Source organism: Mobula hypostoma, chromosome 13 (assembly GCF_963921235.1).
Source record: "Mobula hypostoma chromosome 13, sMobHyp1.1, whole genome shotgun sequence".
Taxonomy (NCBI): Eukaryota; Metazoa; Chordata; class Chondrichthyes; order Myliobatiformes; family Myliobatidae; genus Mobula; species Mobula hypostoma.
Genome location: NC_086109.1, coordinates 18,831,969 through 18,844,546, shown reverse-complemented (window position 1 = coordinate 18,844,546; position 12,578 = coordinate 18,831,969). Strand labels below are relative to the sequence as shown.

The following is a 12,578-nucleotide window of genomic DNA, read 5'->3' as shown; positions in this document are numbered from 1 at the left end:
ACATTAAATATACCTTTGAAACCTTTGAAACAGGGATATTCAGAATAATGGTCATATTCAAAAGGTAGGCACAAGGATTAGCTTTTACTCAACAGCCAGTCTTTAAATATAACGACATTAACCAATGATTCATCACAGCACTGCTCGTATGTTTTTGCCATACAAATTGGCTGCCACGCTTACTGAAATAACAACAGAGGCTGCACTTCAAAGGGATTCTTTATGTGAGAAGAGCTTTGGGACATATCTGAGCGAATGTGATAAAACTATATAAATGTAAGTTATTCCTTTCTTATTCTTGTAATCTACAATTCTGTGCTTCATCAGATATACAAACATACCATAAATTATTTGTGCAGACGTGAATGGAGAACTCAGAAGGCATCATGAGGATTATGGTACACTTAATTCCCTAGAGAGAAGTTTAATTAAAACGTGTATTTTAAATTTTGGAATAAACCCAAAGTATCCCTATGATGTATTAAAAATGTTTTCAATGAAAATAGTGCTGGCAAACTGCAGCAACCCACTTATATGTTAAAGAAAGTCAGTTAATGGGAAGTACCGATCGTAACAGAAGTTGACACAGTTGTGTCCAATAAGCACTCGAGCTGCTGCTCTGATGACTTTTACTTCAGGCTACCTGAAACCTTCTGCTTAGATAAAACTTTCAACTTAAGAGGACACCCTGGAGGATGTCAGCTACCATGTGCTTGCTCAAGTCAGGACAGTCTTCCAGTTGAACAATCACCATCCACAGTACATTACAACAGGTTAGTGTATGGTTGCCATGTTAGTTGATGAAGATTGTTATGAGCTTGTGCATCTAATGAGATTTGCACTGAGTGTTGTGCCTACTCAGTTTATAAGATAAATTGTTTAATTAAGGTTAGTTTATTAAATTAAGTGTAAAATTAATCTTAAAAACTTCCAAACATACTGTTTTAAATCTGAGTTGCACAGATGAGAAACATCTAATGCCTATTGGTCTCACTGTTGGGAAGTTGTAGAACATAGAACATAGAATAGTACAGCACAGTACAGGCCCTTTGGCCCACATTCTTGTGCCAACGCTCAAACCCTGCCTCCCATATAACCTCCCACCTTAAATTCCTCCATATACCTGTCTAGTAGTCTCTTAAACTTCACTAGTGTATCTGCCTCCACCACTGACTCAGGCAGTGCATTCCACGCACCAACCACTCTCTGAGTAAAAAACCTTCCTCTAGTATCCTCCTTGAACTTTCCACCCCTTACCTTAAAGCCATGTCCCCTTGTATTGAGCAGTGGTGCCCTCAGGAAGAGGCACTGGCTATCCACTCTATCTATTCCTCATAATATCTTGTATACCTCTATCATGTCTCCTCTCACCCTCCTTCTCTCCAAAGAGTAAAGCCCTAACTCCCTTAATCTCTGATCATAATCCATACCCTCTAAACCAGGCAGCATCCTGGTATTTCTCCTCTGTACCATTTCCAATGCTTCCACATCCTTCCTATAGTGAAGCGACTAGAACTGGACACAGTACTCCAAGTGTGACCCAACCAGAGTTTTCTAGAGCTGCATCATTACCTCGCAACTCTTAAACTCTATCCCTCGACTTATGAAAGCTAACACCCCATAAGCTTTCTTAACTACCACATCTACCTGTGAGGCAACTTTCAGGGATCTGTAGACGTGTAACCCCAGCTCTGCTCCTCCACACTATCAGGTATCCAGCCATTTACTTTGTACTCTGCTTTGGAGTTTGTCCTTCCAAAGTGTACCACCTCACACTTCTCCGGGTTGAACTTCATCTGCACCAACCTTTGTGTCGTCTGCAAACTTGCCAACCCACCCTTCTACCCCCACATCCAGGTCGTTAATAAAAATCACGAAAAGTAGAGGTCTCAGAACCTATCCTTGTGGGACACCACTAGTCATAATCCTCCAATCCGAATGTACTCCCTCCACCACAACCCTCTGCCTTCTACAGGCAAGCCAATTCTGAATCCACCTGGCCAAACTTCCCTGGATCCCATGCCTTCTGACTTTCTAAATAAGCCTACCGTGTGGAACCTTGTCAAATGCCTAACTAAAATCCTTATAGATCACATCTACTGCACTACCCTCAGCTATATGCCTGGTCACCTCCTCAAAGAATTCTATCAGGCTTGTTAGACACAATCTGCCCTTCACAAAGCCATGCTGACTGTTCCTGATCAGACCATGATTCTCTAAATGCCCATAGATCTTCCCACCTTTATCTAAGAATCCTTTCCAACAGCTTTCCCACCACAGACGTAAGACTCACTGGTCTATAATTACCCGGACTATCCCTACTACCTTTTTTGAACAAGGGGACAATGTTCGCCTCCCTCCAATCCTCCGGTACCATTCCTGTAGACAACGAGGACATAAAGATCCAAACCAGAGGCTCAGCAATCTCTTTCCTCACCTCGTGGAGAAGTCTGGGGAATATTCCATCAGGCCCGGGGACGTATCCATCCTAATATATTTTAATAACTCCAACACCTCCTCTCCCTTAATATCAACATGCTCCAGAACATCAACCTCACTCATATTGTCCTCACCATCATCAAGTTCCCTCTCATTGGTGAATACCAAAGAGAAGTAGTCATTGAGGACCTCGCTCACTTCCACAGCCTCCAGGCACATCTTCCCACCTTTATCTCTAATCGGTCCTACTTTCACTCCTGTCATCCTTTTGTTCTTCACATAATTGAAGAATGCCTTGGGGTTTTCCTTTACCCTACTCACCGAGGCCTTCCCATGCCCCCTTCTTGCTCTTCTCAGCCCCTTCTTAAGCTCCTTTCTTACTACCCTATATTCCTCAATAGACCCCTCTGATCCTTGCTTCCTAAACCTCATGTATGCTGCCTTCTTCCACCTGACTAGATTTTCCACCTCACTTGTCACCCATGGTTCCTTCACCCTACCATTCTTTATCTTCCTCACCGGAACAAATTTATCCCTAACATCCTGCAAGAGATCTCTAAACATTGACCACATGTCAATAGTACATTTCCCTGCAAAAACATCATCCCAATTCTCACTCACAAGTTCTAGCCTTATAGCCTCATAATTTGCCCTTTCCCAATTAAAAATTTTCCTGTCCTCTCTGATTCTATCCTTTTCCATGATAATGCTGAAGGCCAGGGAGTGGTGGTCACTGTTCCCCAGACGCTCACCCACTGAGAGATCTGTGACCTGACCCAGTTTGTTACCTAGTACCATATCTAGTATGGCATTCCCCCTAGTTGGCATGCCCACATACTGTGACAGGAATCCGTCGTGGACACACTTAACAAACTCTGCCCCATCTAAACCCTTGGAACTAATCAGGTGCCAATCAATATTAGGGAAATTAAAGTCACCCATGATAACAACCTTGTTATTTTTGCACCTTTCTAAAATCTGCCTCCCAATCTGCTCCTCGGTATCTTTGCTGCTACCAGAGGGCCTATAGAATACCCCCAGTAGAGTAACTGCTCCCTTCCTGTTCCTGACTTCCACCCATACTGACTCAAAAGAGGGTCCTGCTACATTACCCACCCTTTCTGTAGCTGTAATAGTATCCCTGACCAGTAATGCCACCCCTCCTCCCCTCCACCCCCCATCCCTTTTAAATGACTGAAATCCAGGAATATTGACGATCCATTCCTGCCCTGGTGCCAGCCAAGTCTCTGTAATGGCCACTACATCATAATTCCATGTATGTATCCAAGCCCTCAGTTCATCATCTTTGTTCCTGATGCTTCTTGCATTGAAGTACACACATTTCAGCCCTTCTACCTTCCTACCTTTACACCCTTTCTTCTGCTTCTCTTTTCTCAAAGCCCCTCTGTATGTTAGATCTGGCTTTACTCCATGCGCTTCTTTCACTGCTCTATCGGTCTGGGTCCCAGCCCCCTTGCAAATTAGTTTAAACCCTCCTGAACCATGCCAGCGAACCTACCTGCACGGATATTTCTCCCCCTCGAGTTCAGGGGCAACCCATCCAATCTGTACCGGTCCCACCTTCCTCAGATGAAATCCCAATGATCCAAAAATCTAAAACCCTGTCCCCTGCATCAACTCCTCAGCCACTCATTCAACTGCCATCTCCTCCAATTCTTACCATCACTGTCACGTAGCACTGGCAGCAATCCTGAGAACGTCACCCTTGAGGTCCTGTTCTTCAGCCTTCTGCCTAGTTCCCGAAACTCACACTTCAGGACCTCATCCCTCTTCCTGCCTATGTCATTGGTGCCAACATGTACCATGACTTCTGGTTGCTTTCCCTCTCGTACCAGGATGTCGTGCACCCAGTCAGAGATATCCTGGACCCTGGCACCCGGGAGGCATCAAACTATGCGGGTGTCCTTCTCACGTCCACAAAATCTTCTGTCTGCTCCCCTGACTATGGAGTTTCCAATGATGACAGCTCTCCTCTTCTCTGTCCCACCCTTCTGCACCACAGGGTTAGATTCAGTGCCAGAGGCCCTGCCACCGTGGTTCACACCTGGTCAGTTGTCCCAGCCAACAGTATCCAGGATGGTAAACTTATTATTCAGGGGAATGGCTACAGGGGTGCTCTGCACTACCTGTCTGCTCACCTTCACTTTCCCCCCTCTGACTGTCACCCAACGACCTGCTTCTGGCAGCCTACGTGTGACTACCTCCCTGTAGCTCTCATCTATGACTGCCTCATTCTCCCTTACGAGTCGAAGGTCATCCAGCTGCTGCTCCAGATTCCTTACACGGTCTTCCAGATCGCCCAGCCACATGCATTTCTGGCAGATGTGACTCTGCAGGAGAGGGGATTTTGCCCACGCCTGCCACATCTCACATGTTTGTGATGTCTCAGCCAACATTTAACCGTCATCCAATACAATCATAAATGGATTAAGTTATCGGCCTTTTCATTTATCTGATTATGAATATTGATGCAAACTAACAGGGACTATACTTTACCGAGTAATTAGAAGTTTGAGAGATATCGTGGGATGCATCAAGGCATTACATAATAGACAGCAATGATACATTAAACTCTTCTAATATGTTAACTATTGTTTTTCAATGATTTGAAGTCCCTTTGGTCTAGTAAATTGATACTTCTTAATGAGACTGTTGCTAAATTGAATCTCCACAATCATTGTTCTTAGTGGAGGGGATCCAATAATATTATCCTTCTAAAGGGCCTTCCTCATTATGCCATCTTCTCTTTCTTTTCTGCCTCTCCCACTTTCTTTCTTCTCTTCTTCCCATCCTTCTTTCCTCCTCTCTCCTCCTTTCCTCCTTTCTTTCTATTTTCGTGTCAACTGTCTTCTCTCTCCTCTCTTCTCTCTCCCTCTATTCTCTCACCCTAACTTTTCCCTTTTCCTCTTGTCCCATTATGCAGCTCTTCCATACAATCGGAATCGCACAAGAAGTGACATTATAATCGTCTAATTCATACTCCTTGCAAACACACATTATCACGCTAATCAATTTGCCAGACAGCAGGTCACACCTGACGTGAATTCACAATTCACACAATAAATTAGTACCTGTAGTGGTGAAGTAAACAGTGATAAAGAGTCAATGAATTATTTTAAAAAATACTCCTGACTATAACCCAAGGAATTCTGCAGATGCTGGAAATTCAAGCAACACACATCAAAGTTGCTGGTGAATGCAGCAGGCCAGGCAGCATCTCTAGGAAGAGGTACAGTTGACGTTTTGGGCCGAGACCTTTCATCAGGACTAACTGAAGGAAGAGTGAGTAAGGGATTTGAAAGTTGGAGGCGGAGGGGGAGATCCAAAATGATAGGAGAAGACAGGAGGGGGAGGGATGGAGCCAAGAGCTGGACAGGTGATAGGCAAAAGGGATATGAGAGGATCATGGGACAGGAGGCCCAGGGAGAAGGAAAGGGGGGAGGGGGGGAAAAACCCAGAGGATGGGTAAGGGGTATAGTGAGAAGGACAGAGGGAGAAAAAGGAGAGAGAGAGAAGGAATATGTGTATATAAATAAATAACGGATGGGGTACGAGGGGGAGGTGGGGCATTAGCAGAAGTTAGAGAAGTCAATGTTCATGCCATCAGGTTGGAGGCTACCCAGACGGAATATAAGGTGTTGTTCCTCCAACCTGAGTGTGGCTTCATCTTTACAGTAGAGGAGGTTGTAGATAGACATATCAGAATGGGAATGGGATGTGGAATTAAAATGTGTGGCCATTGGGAGATCCTGCTTTCTCTGGCGGACAGAGCGTAGGTGACTTCATTAACTTTGCCTCCAACTTTCACCCTGCCCTCAAGTTTACCTGGTCCACTTCCGACACATCCCTCTCCTTTCTAGATCTTTCTGTCTATCTCTGGAGACAGCTTATCTACTGATGTCTACTATAAGCCTACTGACTCTCACAGCTATCTGGACTATTCCTCTTCTCACCTTGTCTCTTGCAAAAACACCATCCCCTTCTCGCAATTCCTCCGTCTCCTCCGCATCTGCTCTCAGGATGAGGCTTTACATTCCAGGACAAGGGAGATGTCGTCCTTTTTTAAAGAAAGGGGCTTCCCTTCCTCCACCATCAACTCTGCTCTCAAACACATCTCCCCCATTTCACGCACATCTGCTCTCACTCCATCCTCCCGCCACCCCACTAGGAATAGGGTTCCCCTGGTCCTCACCTACCACCCCACCAGCCTCCGGGTCCAACATATTATTCTCCGTAAATTCCACCACCTCCAACGGGATCCCACCACTAAGCACATCTTTCCCTCCCCCCCCCCCGCTTTCCGCAGGGATCACTCCCTACGTGACTCCCTTGTCCATTCATCCCCCCCAACCCTCCCCACTGATCTCCCTCCTGGCACTTATCCTTGTAAGCGGAACAAGTGCTACACATGCCCTTACACTTCCTCCCTTACCACCATTCAGAGCCCCAGACAGTTCTTCCAGGTGAGGCGACTCTGTCCCTCTGACCATACCCCTTGCCCATCCTCTGGGTTTCTCTCCCCCTCCCCCCTTTTCCTTCTCCCTGGGCCTCCTGTCCCATGATCCTCTCATATCCCTTTTGCCAATCACCTGTCCAGCTCTTGGCTCCATCCCTCCCCCTCCTGTTTTCTCCTATCATTTTGGATCTCCCCCTGCCCCTCCCACTTTCAAATCTCTTACTAGCTCTTCTTTCAGCTAGTCCTGACGAAGGGTCTCAGCCCGAAACATCGACTGTACCTCTTCCTAGAGTGTTTCCTGACTATAACGCCTTGGTTTCCAACACATTTTACCACACCACTCAGTTTAAATGCTGCCCTGTCTCTAAGTGACCATTGCAGAGCGCACAGGAGATGGAAATGGCTGGAAGAAATGCTCATCTGCCAAACATGGGAGCAACATGCACCTCATTTTACATCTGGATAGCCTCTAACCTGTAGCATGAAGAATGATTTCTCGGCCTCCCCCCACCCCACCATCTCTCTTTTTCCATTCTCCATTCTGTCTCCCCCTTACCCTTCCTCTGTTCCTCACCTGCCCATCACCTTACTCCAGTTCTCCTCTGCCTTCTTTTCTTCCATGTTCTACTGTCCTATCATTTCCAGCATTTGTAAAATCTATTCTATGTATTATTAGCACAATAACTTTGTTTGCTGTTGCTCACTGCTTCATACACCACCCTCTCAATATAGTGTTACAACACACTGCTCACTTTAACTGCACTTCTCACCATCTCCATGGCAAACTCACTGTGTGACGGAGAGCTACCTCAGGGATTCCATTGCATTATCATTTGGGAGCAAAAAAAAACTGAATGAGTTCCATTACTTTAAATCTGTGAGTATTTCCATACCAAAGCTTGTGTTGCTGAGTGTAGGCCACAGAGTGGAATTGGAAATGTCACTCTTATGCCCCCCTCCCAATGAAGGAACCCCACCATCCAAACCATGCTCTCTTCTCGCTGCTGCCATTGGGAAGAAGGTCCAGGAGCTTTCGGTCCCACACCATGTTCAGGAGCAGTTACTACCCTTCAACCATCAGGTTCCAGAACTGGCATGGATAACTTCATTCACCTCAGAAGTGAACTGATTCCACAACCTGTGGGCCCAATTTCAAGGACACTACAACTCATTTATTTATTTATTGTATTTGCGCAGTTTGTCTTCTTTTGTACATTGGCTGTTTGTCAGTCTTTGTTTCCGCGTAGCTTTTCATTGATTCTATTGTTTTCTCTTTGTTCTTCTGTGAATGCCTGCAAGGAAATGAATCTCAGGGTAGAATCTGGTGATGTATACATACGTTGATAATAACTTTACTTTGGATTTTGATAAATAGTTAAAAGGAAATCTCATTTCAGGTAACAGCATTGTCCTAACAATGGGACGGAGTAGAATCCCCAGCAGTGATTTATATTTCATGGAGCTAGATTTAATACCAATTGTAGTTGCATTCCAAAGAATTTATTACACTCTGAGCTCCTGATCCAGCTGACATCTACATCTTCTTCTTTCATCCTTGCTTGTCAATTTCAATAGCTTATCGAGTTAATGCATCAGATATCAGTAGTTCTTTGTGTCAAACTGCCATCTCCTTCACTGCACCTGATATCAGATGGTAGAGAGTTAGCTTTCAGCCAGAGTGTCTGTTGACTACTATTTACGACCCACTCAACCAAACCATGAATAATAACTGAATAATTTGAATGCAAAGAGTTATAGAGCACTACAGCAGAGGAACAGGCCATTTGGCCCACCTAGTCTATGCTAATCTGGTCTTCTGCTTAATTCCATTTACATGCACCCAGCTCATAGACCCCCCTCCCCACCATATACCTAACCAAGCTTCACTTAAATGATACAATTGAGCCTGCATTTACCAATCCACTGGCAGCTCGGTCAACACACTCAACATCCTCTGAGTTTCTAAGCTAGTTCTTTGAAAGAGAGATCCAATTAACAACATGCTTTTTCTGCAAATTTGTTTTCATTAATAGTTATATATCCAATTAAAATATGTCAGTCACTATTGAATCTGATTTTTTGCAGAGGATTCCAAGTTATAATGGCACATTGTGCTATTCCATCAACATTTCATATCTGGACAGTTTTTTTTCTTTTTGGACTGAATCTTTACAAGTATGTCAAGATTGAGCAGAGTCATTGGGAAGCATCCAGGGATAGAGACCAGTGCTAGGATTTTGCTTTTTGTGATATATGTTAATGACTCATAGTTTGGCATGGTCTACATGGACCAAAAGGCCTGTTTCTCTGCTGTACAGCTCAATGAGAACATGACTTGGATGCGAATGGCGGGACGTAAACGGTTGGTTTGTGAATGACACAGAAATTAGTGGTTTTGTGGCTATGGATGAAGATTGTCTAAGGTTACATAGAACATAGAACATAGAACACAGAATAGTACAGCACAGTACAGGCCCTTCGGCCCACAATGTTGTGCCGACCCTCAAACCCTGCCTCCAATATAAACCCCCACCTTAAATTCCTCCATATACCTGTCTAGTAGTCTCTTAAACTTCACTAGTGTATCTACCTCCACCATTGACTCAGGCAGTGCATTCCATGCACCAACCACTCTCTGAGTAAAAAACCTTCCTCTAATATCCCCCTTGAACTTCCCACCCCTTACCTTAAAGCCATGTCCTCTTGTATTGAGCAGTGGTGCCCTAGGGAAGAGGTGCTGGCTATCCACTCTATCTATTCCTCTTATTATCTTGTACACCTCTATCATGTCCCCTCTCATCCTCCTTCTCTCCAAAGAGTAAAGCCCTAGCTCCCTTAATCTCTGATCATAATGCATACTCTCTAAACTAGGCAGCATCCTGGTAAATCTCCTCTGTACCCTTTCCATTGCTTCCACATCCTTCCAATATTGAGGTGACCAGAACTGGACACAGTACTCCAAGTATGGCCCAACCAGAGTTTTATAGAGCTGCATCATTACATCGCGACGCTTAAACTCTATCCCTCAACTTATGACAGCTAACACCCCATAAGCTTTCTTAACTACTCTATCCACCTGTGAGGCAACTTTCAGGGATCTGTGGACATGTACCCCGAGATCCCTCTGCTCCTCCACACTACCAAGTATTTGCCATTTACTTTGTACTCTGCCTTGGAGTTTGCCCTTCCAAAGTATACCACCTCACACTTCTCCGGGTTGAACTCCATCTGCCACTTCTCAGCCCACTTCTGCATCCTATCAATGTCTCTCTGCAATCTTTGACAATCCTCTACACTATCTACAACACCACCAACCTTTGTGCCGTCTGCAAACTTGCCAACCCACCCTTCTACCCCCACATCCAGGTCGTTAATAAAAATCACGAAATGTAGAGGTCCTAGAACAGATCCTTGTAGGACACCACGAGTCACAATCCTCCAATCTGAATGTACTCCCTCCACCACCACCCTCTGCCTTCTGCAGGCAAGCCAATTCTAAATCCACCTGACCAAACTTCTCTGGATCCCATGCCTTCTGACTTTCTGAATAAGCCTACTGTGTGGACCCTTGTCAAATGCCTTACTAAAATCCATATAGATCACGTCCACTGCATTACCCTCATCTATATGCCTGGTCACCTCCTCAAAGAACTCTATCAGGCTTGTTAGACACGATCTGCCCTTCACAAAGCCATGCTGACGGTCCCTGATCAGACAATGATTCTCTAAATGCCCATAGATCCTATCCCTAAGAATCTTTTCCAACAGCTTTCCCACCATGGATGTAAGGCTCACTGGTCTATAATTACCCGGACTATCCCTACTACCTTTTTTGAACAAGGGGACAACATTTGCCTCCCTCCAATCCTCTGGTACCATTCCCGTGTTCAACGAGGACATAAAGATCCTAGCCAGAGGCTCAGCAATCTCTTCTCTCGCCTCGTGGAGCAGCCTGGGGAATATTCTGTCAGGCCCCAGGGACTTATCCATCCTAATGTATTTTAACAACTCCAACACCTCCTCTCCCTTAATATCAACATGCTCCAGAACATCAACCTCACTCATATTGTCCTTACCATTATCAAGTTCCCTCTCATTGGTGAATACCGAAGAGAAGTATTCATTGAGGACCTCGCTCACTTCCACAGCCTCCAGACACATCTTCCCACCTTTATCTCTAATCAGTCCTACCTTCACTCCTGTCATCCTTTTTTTCTTCACATAATTGAAGAATGCCTTGGGGTTTTCCTTTACCCTACTCACCAAGGCCTTTTCATGCCCCCTTCTTGCTCTTCTCAGCCCCTTCTTAAGTTCCTTTCTTGCTTCCCTATATTCCTCAATAGACCCATCTGATCCCTGCTTCCTAATCCTCATGTATGCTGCCTTCTTCCACCTGACTAGGTTTTCCACCTCACTTGTCACCCATGGTTCCTTCACCCTACCATTTTTTATCTTCCTCACCGGGACAAATTTATCCCTAACATCCGGCAAGAGATCTCTAAACATCGACCACATGTCCATAGTACATTTCCCTGCAAAAACATCATCCCAATTCACACCCACAAGTTCTAGCCTTATAGCCTCATAATTTGCCCTTCCCCAATTAAAAATTTTCCTGTCCTCTCTGATTCTATCCTTTTCCATGATAATGCTAAAGGTCAGGGAGCGGTGGTCACTGTCCCCCAGATGCTCACCTACTGAGAGATCTGTGACCTGACCCAGTTCGTTACCTAGTACTAGATCTAGTATGGCATTCCCCCGAGTCGGCCTGTCCACATACTGTGACAGGAATCCATCCTGGACACACTTAACAAACTCTGCCCCATCTAAACCCTTGGAACTAATCAGGTGCCAATCAATATTAGGGAAGTTAAAGTCACCCATGATAACAACCCTGTTATTTTTGCACTTTTCCAAAATCTGCCTCTCAATCTGCTCCTCCGTATCTCTGCTGCTACCAGGGGGCCTATAGAATATCCCCAATAGAGTAACTGCTCCCTTCCTGTTCCTGACTTCCACCCATACTGACTCAGAGGATCTTGCTACATTACCCACCCTTTCTGTAGCTGTAATAGTATCCCTGACCAGCAATGCCACCTCTCCTCCCCTTTTTCCGCCCTCTCTATCCCTTTTAAAGCACTGAAATCCAGGAATATTGAGAATCCATTCCTGCCCTGGTGCCGGCCAAGTCTCTGTAATGGCCACTACATCATAATTCCATGTATGTATCCAAGCTCTCAGTTCATCACCTTTGTTCCTGATGTTTCTTGCATTGAGGTACACACATTTCAGCCCTTTACCTTACTGTCTTTACACCATTTATTCTGCTTCTCTTTCCTCAAACCCTCTCTATATGTTAGATTTGGCTTTACTCCATGCACTTCTTTCACTGCTCTATCGGTCTGGGTCCCAGCCCCCTTGCAAATTAGTTTAAACCCTCCTGAACCATGCTAGCAAATCTACCTGTAAGGATATTGCTCCCCCTCGAGTTCAGGTGCAACCCATCCAATCTGTACAGTTCCCACCTTCCCCAGAAGAGATCCCAATGATCCAAAAATCTAAAAACCCCGCTCCCTGCACCAACTCCTCAGCCACGCATTCAACTGCCATCTCCTCCAATTCTTACCATCACTGTCACGTAGCACTGGCAGCAATCCTGAGA

General features: G+C 45.1%; 1 long non-coding RNA gene across 1 annotated transcript in view; it reads left to right on the top strand.

Moving 5' to 3' along the window:
• Positions 1-200: 200 nt before the first annotated feature.
• Positions 201-12,578, top strand: part of LOC134355910 (uncharacterized) — a 29,155-nt gene continuing 16,777 nt past the window's right edge. The window contains exon 1 of the long non-coding RNA XR_010020215.1: positions 201-276. This is a non-coding gene — a long non-coding RNA (uncharacterized LOC134355910). The remainder of the gene's footprint in view (positions 277-12,578) is intronic.